The sequence below is a fragment of the Mirounga leonina genome, unplaced genomic scaffold (genome assembly GCF_011800145.1).
Source record: "Mirounga leonina isolate KUSES-001 unplaced genomic scaffold, KU_Mleo_1.0 Mir_153, whole genome shotgun sequence".
In the NCBI taxonomy this organism is placed as follows: Eukaryota; Metazoa; Chordata; class Mammalia; order Carnivora; family Phocidae; genus Mirounga; species Mirounga leonina.
Window position 1 is genome coordinate 20,267,729 of NW_023270387.1, and position 14,752 is coordinate 20,282,480.

Genomic DNA, 14,752 nt, shown 5'->3' on the forward strand with positions numbered 1-14,752 from the left:
GTGCAGAAGAGAGATTCCCTTGCTTGCATCTTGCCCTGATTCTGGTTCTATCTTAAAGTCACTGGTAGAGATAAGAGGATTTGATCTTTCTCTCCACTTAGCCCAGGGCCTTTGAAAATGACCATGCTTTTCACAAGCCCATCCATAACTGGAACGTGCTAGTCTGACTCTGGAATGGTTAAGGTTCTCTGGCATGTTTTAGCTCTAGGAAGATTTTGACCTTGTGATAATGCCTTGTGGCCACCACTCCAACCCCTCCGTCTCCAGGGAGCCGTGGCAGATGGAACACAGGACCACCAGTCAAATTTGAATTTAGGATAAACAATGGGTGATTTTTAGTATGAGTATGTACCAGATATTACAGGAGATATACTGTGGTTCTTTTTCCCCACTCTCCTCTGCCACACATGCCCAGGGTTTGATTGTCCCTCTCACTCCCTTTGCCCTTTGCCCTTCTATCCTATAGCAATCTTGGATTCCTTACTTTTTTCAGTGTCCTGACCTCTAGCTGGGAAGCCAGGCTCTCCTCTGCTCAGGACAGCTGCTAACATTCCCTGGCCGAGGCAAGGGTGCAAGTGGAGGCCCTGGCCCAGCACCCCCTCCCCCATTCCTGTCACAGGCACTGTTCTGCACTGTGAGGAGCCTTGAGGCTGGTGTCCCCACTCCCCAGGTCTGTCCACACCCTCTGTGTGGGGGCATACCCCCCACTGCACTCCCACCCTTGCCCAAACAGCCACCCTGGCCTGGCCTGGGTACCTGGAGTATGACCTAGAAGGGGGAGCAAGGCTCTTGCCTTGCGCCCCTAGGGAGGATGCCCTTGAGGAGAGCCAGTGCGGGCTCTTCTGAAGCCCAGGATCAGCAGAAGCCTGACTGACGATGGGTCTCAGGGCAATACTGTCCCTGCCACGATTCTGGAGGGCTTGTGTGGTCATCTTCTCGGCCTTGTGGCACGTACTTGCTGGATTTCTTCATCCTGCTGCAGGAGCTGTTATGAAGGCCAAGGTGTCTGACTGTTTATCCTTGCTCCTGCATGCATCCCTGCCCCTCCTTGCCACCCCACCACTGTCTCCTTTCTCTGTCTCCGCTGCAGGATTTAGGTTCTCTTTCCCTTGCACAAATGGGACTGCATCTGGGTGGGCGGTGGGAAGTCCCCAAAATTCGTTTAACAAAATCTTGACTGCTAATAGTTTTAATTCAGTGCATTATTGGGGTGAGGAGCGGGGCAGGTAGGATGGAGAAGGGGCGGGGGGGGGGGAGTTTTGTCATTTTTGGAGAGAATTTAGCCAGTTTTTTCTTCCCCTTCCCCCTCCATTCCCTGCTTTGGGCTGAATTCAGCTAGTTATTTTCCAATTTGGTTGTGTGTGTAGACACACCCACAGCTTCTTTGAGTCCTCTCCTTTCCTCTTAATAGACAAACTACTGCCAGGCTTCCAGCCTCTCTCTCCATGGTGACCAAGCCCCTCATTTCCATTTCCTCTCAGCCTCCATGTCCCCTGCCCCCCAGCCCCTCCTCGAGGGAAGCCTGGCTGTTTCCTTTCTCTGGTTCTACTCTGCTCCTCTTTTCTCCTCCCTTCTCCTGGTGATTCCTCCCTACTCTCAAGGAACAAACAGCAGCATGTCCTTGGCTTCTTCCTTTCCTCCTGTATCTGCCCTCTTCCTTCCTTTTGCCGCTTTACTCTCGCGACGCCCAAACCTTTGCTTTTCTCAGCTCTTCCAACACCTTCCTTCTAGTGTCCCCTCGAGTTCCCTTTCCTGCTCCAGCCTCTAAGGATGTAGAGGTGCAGAGAAGCGAGGCAAAGGAAGAGGGGCCCTCGTTCCTTGGTCTCTGGGATCTGCTCTGGGATTTCCCTTGGGGCGAGATGAGGCTGCAGCTCCACCTCCCTGCCCATCTCCCACTCCCACTGCCAGGGTGGCCCAGGCCCTCAGAAGTCTGCACAACAGTCCTGGAATCTGCTGCTGCTGGAACCTTCCCTGATGCCCTGGTCAGTCCTTCTCTACTGGCAGGTTTCGTGTGCAGGTGAGCAGGACCAAGTTAGAGAGCTGGCCCCCACACCTTGTCTGCCTTTGGGGGCCCAGCTCATCCCCCACACCTAGGTCACACTGACAGGTTTTAGGCACAGGTATAGGACAGGTAGAGGTCTCACTGAAATTCCCTCTGCCCCGAGGCCTTCCTACTCTCATCAGTGATACCTCGCGACTGTTCACTGTCGCAGGGCACCAGCCCCTCACACACGATTCCAATTTCACAGATAGGGAAACTGAGTTTCGGAGAAATTAAACATATTACTCAACATTTGAACGAAGAAGCACCCCCATGAAGCTGGGACAAGAACCCAGCTCATCATACTCCTAGCTCCTTAGGCCTTCTTTTCTTCAGTGGTCTGTGAAAGGGAGCCGGGAAGGGGGGAAGGCTGCACATTGTAGCATGAGGCAGAGGTGTTAATAGGAGGGGCGAGTAGCAGTTTTCTCCCCTCTGCCACCGCCCCTCATGTCCAATTTACATTGTTATACAACGCCAATTTGTACTGGTCTTGTTAATGCTTCTTTATAGATGTTTTCGTTATGTCTGCCCCATATGTACGTCTGATTTTTTTTCTTGGACTCTGAGTTTCTTGTGGGCACTTTCTGCTGCACGACTCCCCCCACCCCCACTCCGGGGAGGCGGGGGCAGCACAGGCCTCCGGCTCAAGATCCCTAGTGTGTCTGACTCAGGGCCCTGCCAGGGGCGTGGGAAAACAATACTAACCCCGCCTACACTGGGGCAGGTAGCAACCCAACTTCTCACTTTCCCATCTTCCTGTTATACCCCAGCCAGGCTTCCCAGCCCGCTCGTTAGCCTCTGTGAGAAATTAAAGTCCCAATAATCAAATCAACCCTTGTAAATCCCCTAGAAGCAGCTCCAGAGCACCAAGGAGCCAGCAAACCCCAGACCCAAAGCCATGTCAAATTTCATAGATATAATTTAAGTAGGGATCAAAAACCACACTAACCTAGTAACTGAGGCTGCTCAAAATGCAGTTTATAGTCCATCTGCCTCTCTGCTTCAGGGAGTCTGTATTAAATTTATTGCAAAGTAAAACAAATAAACCCAGGCAAAGGCAGGATGGAAATCTGCATAGTCGTCAGAGAATTAGCAGCCCTCTCGGGTTAGGAAGGCTGCTTCTCAATTTGCATCTCTAAGGAGTTGTGACTGGGCTGGGGGCTGGGAGGCTCGGGCAGGATCGGGACTCGCGGCAGGCCTGTCCCCTGCCGGCAGATTGTTGAACTGCAGCCCTGTGACCTCCGAGGTGGACGTGCGCAGGCGCTCCTTGGGGCCCATTCTCTCTGAGAAGAGAATCAGAAGCTGAAATAAATGTTGGGGAGGTGTGGCGTTGGGAGAGCGGGTAGCAGAGAGACGAGAGGGAGGGATACCATGAGGAAGACATCCTTACTTCTAACCGTAAGACTTGGGGGTGGGGAAGCCGGGAACTTGAGAGGGGTTGAGGGTGGTGGAGGTAGAGATTTAGAGTTTTCTCTTCAGTTGTACAAACCAGAAACCACGGTGACTTTCTTGACTCCTCTCCATCTTCTTTTCCATTTGCCTGGCTCCCCACAACCCATGAATCACAAAGCCCAGAAAACTGGGGTGGAGGTGGGGCGGGGGTGGTTCTTGCAAGGTACTGTTGGCCGTTGACTGGTTGTTGGAACCCCAGTAAAGCTGTGCCTCAGTTTCAGAGCTGCGATTAGGGCTGGGCCGCACTCCCAGGGCCTTGAAAGGAAATGCTCCCTTACGGTTTGCCTCACTCCAGGCCTGGCCATGCTCAGCTAGCTGCCTGTGGATGAATGGGGTGGGACCAGATGACCTCTAAGGCTCCTTTCAGTGTGAATATTATCTAATTCCATGACTCTGTGTCCCAGAATGTGGGGATCTGCGACATACTTTCCAGGGAAGCTCCAAGGAACCAGCCACTTGCCTAGGATATTCCCATTATCTTTCATGACTGGCTCACATGGCATCTTCTTCAAAGTGATGACCCACCTGTTTTAGCCAGAGATAGGCGGTCCTCCTTTTAATACATTATAGGTAGATGGGCATATATTGATAGATATATATAATCACACCGTAATAATTTGTTGTATTTATTTATATATCAACTCCATCCCCTCGAATGTCCTTGAAAGTCCTTGAGCTCCATAGATGAGGGCACGGGGAAGGCGCTGGTAAGGTTCATGGTCATTCTCAGTACTTACCTGCTCCTCTTTCCCTACTTTCCCAGCCCAGTGCCTGAAACAGAATAGGTTCTGAATAAGCATTTGTTCAATGACTGAGACAATGAGTAAACAAATCAATAAAGTGGCACAAAATGACGAAGGTTTGGTTGTACGGTTTACTCAGAAACCTGAGTGTGACCCCAACTTCCTGCTTCTCTCCATCTCTCTCCCTTATTCCTCAACTACTCCACAATAGTTCTATCTAGCCTACTTCCTGAGTCACTCTCAAAGCCAGCAGCTGCTTCTCCATTCCTTCAAGAGGTTATGAGCATAGGTTCTGGAATCAGCAACAGCCCCAGCACTTCAACTAGCCATGAGAACCTAGCTGACCCCAGTTTCTCCATCTGTTTTTTTTCCCAAAAAACAATAGAGCATAGTAGTAGTTAAAAGTATGGACATCCAAGCTACACTGTGCTGGTTTTAATCCTGGCTTCTTCATTTAGCTGAGTGGCCCTGGGCAAGTGTCTTAATCTCTCTGTGCTCAGTTTCCTTTTCCATAAACTGGAGTTAACAGAATCTATTTCAGAGGGTTGTTGTGAGGATTAAATAAAAGCTGCTGATACACAGAAAGCCCTTAAAACAGTGCCTGGTATGTGGTTGGCATTAGCTAACTCAACAAGCACTAGCAATTATTAACAAAAAGCAAAGGAATTTCGCAGAACTGAAGGCAAACACCTGAAGAAGAGGCTGTCCCAGAAGATGCTTCGAAAGGCAAGGAGGAAGCTTAGGGATGAAAAAGCAAAGCATTTCCACAAGGGACCTACACAAACACACAAAGAAGGACTTCACTGGTTAGGGAGGCAAGAAAAGCAGACTACTTCTTTGTGCCTGCAGAAATCAAGCTGGTATTTTTTCCAGCAGAATCGGAACTATCAATGGGGTGAACCCAAAGTTTCAAAAGGTGTGGCAGCTCCTTGGCCTTTGAAATCTTCAGAGACATGTTTGCTTCTGAAACCTCCCCCACCTGGCTCCCCTTACCTCCTCAGCCCCACTCTTGCTATCCTCTTCCTCTGACACTTTGGGCTCCATCCACAAGGAAGTGTGTTTGGCTCCCCCAACTGAACTCACTCCTCTTACCTGCAGGTCTTCACACATGTGAGCATCCTGTCCTGGGAACTCCCCTCTACCTCCCGCCTTTCCCCTGCTAGTTCTCCTGACCTTTTAGGGGTCAGGTTCTCTGGGAAACCTTCCTCATCCCCTAGACTGGGCAAAGCACCTCAACCTGAGCTCCATAGCACCGTGCCTTTCCCTTCCCCCCAATGTATTAGTCTGTTCCAGCTGCTATAACAAAATACCACAGACTAGGTCACTTAAATAACAGAAACTCATTTTCTTACAGTCCTGGAGGCTGGCAAGTCCAAGATCAAGGTGTCAGCAGGGTTGGTTTCTGGTGCAGTGTCTCTTCCTGGCTTGCAGATGGCAACCTTCTCACAGCATCCTCACATGGCCTCCTATCTGTGTGTGCATGGAGAGAGAGAGAGAGAGAGAGAAAGATCTGGTGTCTCTTCCTCTTCTTAGAAGGACGCCAGTCCTGTCAGACTATAAGCTTTAAGGAGACACAATTCAGTCTGTAACACTCCATTAGACTGTAAGTTCCATGAGGGCAGGGCCTTATCTACTGTTTATTTATATATTTCTTAGCTTAGCCCTCACCCCATGTCCTTGTGATTCTCTGTAATGTCTATAGGACCTATTCATCGCAAGCACTCAATAAATGTTTGTTGAGTGAATGAATGAAAGAATTTGTCAGTTACTGGTAATGACAGTCGGAGCTTTAGAAACATAGACATTCAGGGGCGCCTGGGTGGCTCAGTCGGTTAAGCATCTGCCTTCGGCTCAGGTCATGATCCCAGGGTCCTGGGGATCAGGTCATGATCCAAGGGTCTTTGGATCGAGCCCCACATTGGGCTCTCTGCTCAGCGGGGAGTCTGTTTCTCCCTCTTCCTCTGCCCCTCCGCCCACTTGTGCTCTCTCTCAAATAATAAATAAAATCGTTAAGAAAGAAAGAAAGAAAGAAACAAACATAGACATTCAGGTATGGTCTAGTTGAGACCTCAGCAGGAAGATCCCTGCTAGTTAGTGGCAGGATGAGGACTAGAAGTGGATTCTCCATAGTCCCGTCTACTCTGAGTCCAGTATTCTTTTCACCTGGAAAAAGAATTGTCAAAGAGCTTTGTAAAACTGGTGATTCTTTTTTTTTTTTTTTTTTAAGATTTTATTTATTTGACAGGGAGAGACAGCCAGAGAGAGAACACAAGCAGGGTAAGTGGGAGAGAGAGAAGCAGGCCTCCCACCGAGCAGGGAGCCCTATGCAGGGCTCGATCCCAGGACCCTGGGATCATGACCTGAGCCAAAGGCAGACGCCTAACGACTGAGCCACCCAGGCGCCCCAAAACTGGTGATTCTTTTTAAATCCTTGCCTGGAGTTTGAAAGAAAAGGTCTTTGGTCTTTCACTGACAAGCAGAAATTCTCCTTCACTTTGTCTCTCCTGCCACGTTGGCAGGCTTCCTCTTGTCCTGGTAATATGTTAAGAGCATTTGAAATACTTTTCTTCCTTCCCCTTTGTCTGGTCAGGGGCAGCAGAACTTGGTCTGGGTTTGGCCAGGGGCTTCCTTACCACAGGTTTTGATTCTAAACCGACAACCCAGGGTGTGTGGCTATTTGGATTCCTGCTTCTCTGCTAATGGATTTTGTTAACAGTTTGTCATTTGCTTATGCAAATCTACCTCTTTCTGCATTAAAATGAACCCAATTATAAAGTAAAATTTCACAATTAAACCACTTAGTGAAGGACATTAAGCAACCAGAAGGAATTGATTTGTAAAAATTTCAGCGATAATTACAAAATGTTTCTGAAATGTGACTAAGTTCTAGGTTTTTCTTTAAACAAACATATGTACGTGCACATTTTCATATATATACTGCACAGACACATGCACATATTTTCACACACCTGGTTTCCATCTTCTCACCATGGGACTTGTTCTTGCTCCTTCTCTGGGTCTAAATTTTCCCCAAATAGAGGAAATTCCACCAGCCATCAGATCATGTCTGCAAAGTTCTTGGAAACCTTCCAAAAGAAATGGCCACTGGGCTGAGGAACGTGGGGTGGGCAGGAAAACAGAAGAAGGTGTAATGGTTTTAATAAAGTCTCTTTGGCACCTTGGTGACTGATTGATATATTTTGGCATTTGCTTTCCAGCTCTGATGTAATCAATAGCAATTATAGACTGAGGAGCAGGAAAGGGTGAGGATGTGGGATGGGACAATATTGATTGCTTTTTACAGGAAAGAGCCTGGCATGGTGACTGCAGTGCTCAGGCCACTAGAAACTGGACCTCACTGTATGAGGGAGAGGTTATCTTTCCTTATATTCATCCAGGCAAGGGGGCAGGGAGTCCAGAAACTTGGAGATGGATAAGGATCAATGAGGAAGCCAGTCACACTCACTTTCCTCATGGCACCCGTGATCAGAGGGTGGAAGCCACAGTCTCCCAGGCTGGCACAGGGAACGGGTGGGAAGGGTCTTTATGGATGAGGGGGTGATGATATGCTTATGGTTCTAGGCTACAACTATATCCAAGAATGAATCCAACTCACCTGGTAGCATGCTGCCCCCTCAAGGCAATATAATATAGAGGGGTCTTTAGAACAGACTCTGGGGACTGATTGCCTGGGTTCAAAGCCTAGCCCTGCCACTCAGCATGTGACCCTGGACAGGTTAATTAACCTTTCTGGACCTTGATTCCCCCATCAGTAAAATGGTGATGATAACAGAACCCCTTTCCTACGATTGCTGATAGTTATAAGTTAATATATGTAAAGAGCTCAGAATAGTCCTGGCATTCAATAAATGATATGTACATGCTGTTATTATCTGGTGGTGGTGGATACCTGAGTTGACATCCCCAATATCTGGGTGGAAACTTAAGAGTACAAGTTTCTCTAATCAAACAGGGTCATCACATTTGCCTTCTGCTGTTGAGAAGGCAGGGCTTAGGACCCACCATCTGTTAAATAATTCTCTTAGTACATCATTCTCTTAGTACATTAGCTACAGGATTTCTCAGCCCTTTTTAGATTAATTTTTTTTCTAAAAGCTTTAAAAAATAATCGAGACCAGCTCCAGCTGCAGAGGAATAGGGCTACATTGGATGGGTAATGATAGCTTCAGTGCTCAAGAAGTCCAACCAAGGCCCATATTTATTCATTCAACAAACACCAAACTCTCACTATGTGTGAGACAGTTTCTACTTATGTGATGATTGCCATTTGTGAACCAGAACTCAGTGTGGGTACATTCAGATGTGTAATCACCCCTCTGCAATGTCGTGATAAGTAGCTTTTGTGTAATGGATATCCCTCTGTCTAGAACAATGTGCTCAAAATAGAAAATGGTTTGTTTTAAAGAAAACATTTGCCACTTAACATTTTTGTTGAAAACACATTCATTTTTGAAGTACAGTTTTATTTTCTCTTATTGTCATCATTGAATTTTCAGTGTTTTGAAATTCATTTTAGCGTGTGATGTGACTTTGGGGCTTCTTTTCTTCTCAGTTGTACAACTGGCTACCATAACTACTAGAAGTCGGCTGATTGGCAAGCAGTTACTCAGGGACCCAGGTTGAAGTGTTCTATGAGAGACTCCTGAAAGGTTAGGACTGGAAAAGACCCTAGAGATCCTCTACTTCATCTCCTTCATTTTAAAGATGAGCCCAGAGAGGTGTAATGACTTTCAGAGTCTGAACCCGAGTCTCTTGGTTCTAAGCTCGGTGCTATTCCACGTACCCTGAGTTTGTTGGAGATACCCTCCCAGCTCTATGTTAGGCTCTTTTTGTTTTTTTAGGTCCTTTCCAAATCTCTTTCTGTCCTCAGGTTGTATATTGGGCTAAGTTATTATTTGACAATTCAGTTTAAGTCAATGAAGATGCCCTGAATACTACTTGGTGCCAAGCATCGTGCTAGGTCCAGTATACAGGAATAAGAAGTGGATCCCAACAGGGAGATTGCAGTAGATGGTATTATGGCACCCAATTATTTGCTGCCTCTCCCTGTGACAGGAATATGCTTATCTGTGCCACTGACATCAGACTTCATCATGTGACTTACTTTGGCCAATGAAAATGAAGCAGGAGTGTTATGTCACTTTTGAGCAGAGGCTTTCAGGAACATTTTGTGGTCCCACACATATTTTCTCTTTTCTGTCTGCCAGGAGAATGGCATGTCCAGAATAAGACTCACATAAAGAGAAGATAGGAAGTAGAGCCAGAGCCACAGCCAACATATAACATGATGAGAGATAAACCTTTATGTGGTGAGTGACTGAGATTTTGTTGTTTATCCTGCAGCATAACTAGCACAAGCTGCTGACTATAGAGAGGATCACAGAGTAGCTGGAGCAACAGCTAATTTCCAACTAAATCACGGGGTTTTGGATGTTTTGCTGGATATAGACACAGATGATTCAGAAGTAGGCCCAAAGAGGAAAGAAGTAACTCTTCAGAGAGGAGACATCAGGAAGGACTTTTGAGAAGAGGTGATAGCTTAGGAGAGTTTTAAAAGTTGAAGGGAAGTTCACCTTGTTAGGGGTTTGGGAAGTTTGTTTATTCTAATCAGAGAGACCAGCATGCTCAGATATGAAATATGATATGTTTGAGAATCGCCTGTAATGTCCACAACTGTAGGTCAGGATCAGATTTCTTAATCTTTGAAACCTATTTACCACTCACCACCATGTCACGTCTCCAAAGGGGAGATAGACAGACACTCACATAAAAATGCATCCTTTATTTCAGCCAGAACTTTGGCTCCAAATTATTATCTGATCTTATATCATAAGAAGCTAAGCTGGACTGTATGTGAGCCATAGAGACTCTTTTTCAAAAGTTTAATTTTCAATTTAATCAAATAATACTTATACACAGTTTGGTATTTTTTGCCTCAGCCCTTCACATTCCCAAGTCCCCGACCCAAGTCAGTCAACTTCAACTCCTTCAGCTCATTTCTCATTCGTAAATGTTGCCATATTTTTAAATACTATACTTACACTGTTATTTCTTGATTTACCAATTTTAGAAATTGTATATTGACTCTCTGCCTTGGTGGATGAGACCTTAGTTTCTCTCACACCTTTTCCCCCCAGTGCCGTCCCTGCACTTCCCCTCCTTTTGTCTCTCCAACATAAACTTTGTTTTGTTACATTGATATTTAGTGTTTATATACTAATGACTATGCAAATATTATTTACTCTTGAGTCAAGTGGTACACTGTGATCATATATTCTCTTTTGTACAATTCTTTGTTTTTCCTGGAGTTAATCATTGCCTCCTTTTTAATTGACCTGATGCCCAAATGTACTTATAATTAATTTTTTTTCAAATGGTTCAACAACTCAACTGCACGCCTGTTAATACCATGTTGCACACATTCAAACCCATCTGTTCCATTTTTCCCTTTACAGTTATCCCTCCAAGAACCTTCTGTTTTTCTGCTCCAATCTGGATTGGCTGCTCTTAGAATTGGAATACTGCATACTGTTATTCAGAGGCTTCCCTTTACCATCATTCTAAATAGTTCCTTTACTGCCTTCTTATGTTGGAGTCCCTATTTCCTGAATTCCCTGACTTTGTTATTACATTATCATCAAACTAAATTGCTAAATTCCATTCTTTTCTCTTTTTTTAAAGATTTTATTTTTAAGTAATCTCTACACCTGATGTGGGACTCGAACTTACAATCCCGGGATCAAGAGTCTAATGCTGAGCAAGCCTGGCACCCCTCTCCAATAACTTCTTAAGTATGAGTACTTTAGAGGTAATTGTCTTGAGTCATTGACTACCTGAAAATATCTCTATACTACTCTGATGTGTGATTGATAATTTATTTGGGTATAGAATTCTAGATTAAAAAATACTTTCAGAATTTGGAAGGCCTTTCTCTGTTATCTTTTAACATCTGATGCTGCTTTTGGAGAAGTTTAATATTCTCATTCTTGTTTTCTTTATCTGGTTCTTTTTCTCCTTAGAAAATTGCAGGAACTTTTATTTATCCCTCACGATTTAAAATCACAATAACTGGCTACCTTAGTGCAATAGGCAGCATGTCAGTCTTATAAAATCACAATGATGATGATGGTAGGCTTTGGTAGATATTTTTTTTCATTCTTTGTGCTGGGCTAATTATTTCTCTCTTGTTAGTCATCTCTCTCTTTTGTTTCCTTCTTTGGAAGTCTTCCTCAACTTTGCTAAATCTTATGAGTTGTTTTTTTTTTTTTTAAGTTAATTATACTTTTAATTTCAGAGAGGCTTTTTTCATTTATTTTTCCCTTTTTTATTGTAATCCTTTCTTGTTTTATGAATATAAGCTTTCCTCTTATCTTCTTGAATTGATGTTATTGCTCTTTTTTGAACCTTTTTATTCCTCCTTGCAAAATCTCTATGACCTCAGATCTTCTTTTTTTCCTGTTTATTTCAGTCTCCCTTTATCAAGTTCGAGTCTTTTTTTAAGTATCTGCTGATTCTTGACTGCTTATTTATATTTAAGGAAGAGACACTGAAAGTTGATTTTGGAAGATTGTTATGTAAGTGGCAGAGTTTGTCAACTAGTGGGCTTCACAGAGGGTGACCAGGTGGAAAGTGAGTCTTTTATTGAGGGAACTTCAAATATCAGTAACTGGAGTTCTCTTGGAGTTGTTCAGTTCTTCAAAGAAGAATCTTCCAATCTACTGGTTGGTGGTGACGAGGAGTATCCAGCAAGGCCAGAGAAAGGACTAATGGTCAGAGTTCAGCATGCAGATCTCCCCTTAATTCATTCACCCTCCACCACACTTGGTGTTCCCAAGTCCAATATTCTTATTCAGTTCCTCCAAAGGAAAAAAAAAAAGTCTCATTTATTGGAGGACAAAGGAGTATGGCTGACAGGCTGGGTGGGGAGAGTGGGGATCCCTTTTATAAACAGACTTCCTACCAATGCCCCCTGTCCAGCCACGTATCTGGCCTCAGGGCCGTGAGACTTAGTGCCTCTGAGGGCTGAATATTTCGGGGCTCTGCAGAGTGGATCAGCCCCCACTACAGGCCCTTGGCTTGTGATTTCCTCTTTCTTTTGAGCCAGTACCACTCTTCCCTCGTTTTGTTTAAAAACTGTGAAATAGGGGTGCCTGGGTGGCTCAGTAGGTTAAGCGGCTGCCTTTGGCTCAGGTCATGATCCCAGGGTCCTGGGATCAAGCCCCGCATTGCGCTCCCTGCTCAGCGAGAGCCTGCTTCTCCCTCTCCCTCTGCCTGCCGCTCTGCCTCCTTGTGCTCTCTCTCTGTCTCTCTGTCCAATAAATAAATAAAAATCTTTTAAAAAAAAAAACAACCCAAAACTGCGAAACACTTTAACCCACTGTTTTTTTCCTCTTTCATTCTTGTCCTTGGTTAATACCTTTATCATTTCTAGAAGTTGGATTGGTGATCCACAGACTTCTGTGGGGTGATAGCCACTAAGCTCTAGAAGACAGGTAGGTAACTGGGTGTCATTTTGGGTCTCACAGTTCCCTGGGCTCTCCTCAGTTTCCCTTATAGGCTCCTCTGCTTTGTGTTGTCCCTTAAATATTGGTGTTCCTCAAGCTTCTGCCCCACAGAGATCCATCCTGTTAGCATAAGCTGAAGATTAGGGGCAGGTCCAAGGTCAGTTCTGTGGCCACATTCTCTGAGCCCACATCCTAGTTTTGGCTCCTGAACTAGAGAGGAGGAAGCAGAGAACACAGAGAAGCAGTTTGCCAACTGCTCAAGGACCCTGGGCCTCACCTCCTTTGGTCCTATCTCAATGGTTGTCTGGCCTTAAAATGGTTTTCCCTGACCCCAAACAGGAGGGACTCCTAGTCTGGCCCAATTATACCAGCCTCATGGGAAGGCAGAGATGTAGGGAACACCCCCTTTTCCTGGTCCACGTCTGTCACTCATTCCAAAATTGGTCAGGCACCATTCTAGGTGCTGGAATTATACTTATGAGTAAAGCAGACTGGATCCTACCTGGATCTCATAATCTAGTCCTAGGAAAGATATCAATAACAGCCAAAGAAACATACTGCACTGCATAGTATAGACACCCCGTTGGGTCACTGCTGAGCTCTTGTTTCTTAGGCCTGGAGCGGGAAGGGTAAAGGAGGTCATAGGTGAGGCAGGGAGCTCTTGAGTAGATGGCCAGCACACGTGACACCATTTCACGCCTCCACAGCATTTTGTACATGTTTCCACCTACATTGACTTTCATCTCTTGTCATTTTGGCAAATTCTATTCTGTTCTTTAAAACTGTTCAGTAATCCCTTCCTCAGCAAAATCTTCCTGACCCACCCATCCAGCATTAGCCACACGCTGCGCTGTGCCCCTCCCTCCCGTATATAGTCAACAGCTTCCTGAGTTGGCTAACTGCTTCAGGAGCTGAAGGCACAATGTGAGTGAGACCCTGTGAGCAGCATGTGGGGAAGCACTAACATGAGCTGAGTCCCAGCTCGCCCACATATTACCTTTGGCCTTGGGCAAGTGAATTAACCTTTCTGAGCCTCAATCTTCTTATCCGTAAAATGAGGATAATAAAATATACCATGAAGTGTTATGGTGGATGTGCAGTGACCCGAAAGTGCCTAACGGGAGTCTCTCATTGGCACTCAAATGTTGATTCCTTCCCTTTCTCCTTTCAAGGAGCTTCCAGTCTAAGGAGGGGAGAATGACAGGCAAATCAATAGATGCAGCGATTTGTCACAGGTGCTGTGACAAAGGATTTTGAACTACGTGTCATTCATTTAGGAGACTGCTTCTCTGTGTCTCCAGCTATACTGGGAGCCCCTTGAGAGGAGGGCCACATGATTCTGTGCCCCCACCACCAAGCACAGTGCCTGACATACACTAGCTGTTCCATACGAGTTTCAGTAAATGAAATGGGAATAGCTCCTGCCTCTATCTGATTCCGGTTTGATCACAGTTAGAGCTAATGCCCAGCATTGCCTTTTCTTTTTCTTTTTTTTTTTTTTAAACCCCCAGCTGTTCTTTTGTCAAAGAAGGGGAAATTATAGTTTATCAGCCATCTGGGACAAAAATCTTCTCTCTTCACTAGAGACTAATTTTTCTAAACCTTATCAAAGTTTGAGACAGGAGCACCCCACCCCTCTTGGATGGTGGGAATGAGTGGACACCAGAGATGAGGGACAACTCGTCCGGTATCCCCCTGTGGGACTGGCCTCCCTCAGCCTCCTTCTCTCTGAGCATGCAGACGTGCAGACCTCCACCAGCTTATCCATCCTCTTCAAATGAGTCTGTCTCCCAAGAACCAAACATTTTCTCTCCCTGGCCCTGACTTGAAATGAAACGACTTAGCCTACAGACAGTTTTATGGTCCCTCGCCTTCCATTCCTCTTGTTGAGCCCTCACACGGGTGAGAGCCCAGCCCAGGCTCTGATTTATACAGCTCTCCCAGGCCCCTGTTGGATTCGGAGTCTGGAACAATAAGACAGGGCTATCCAT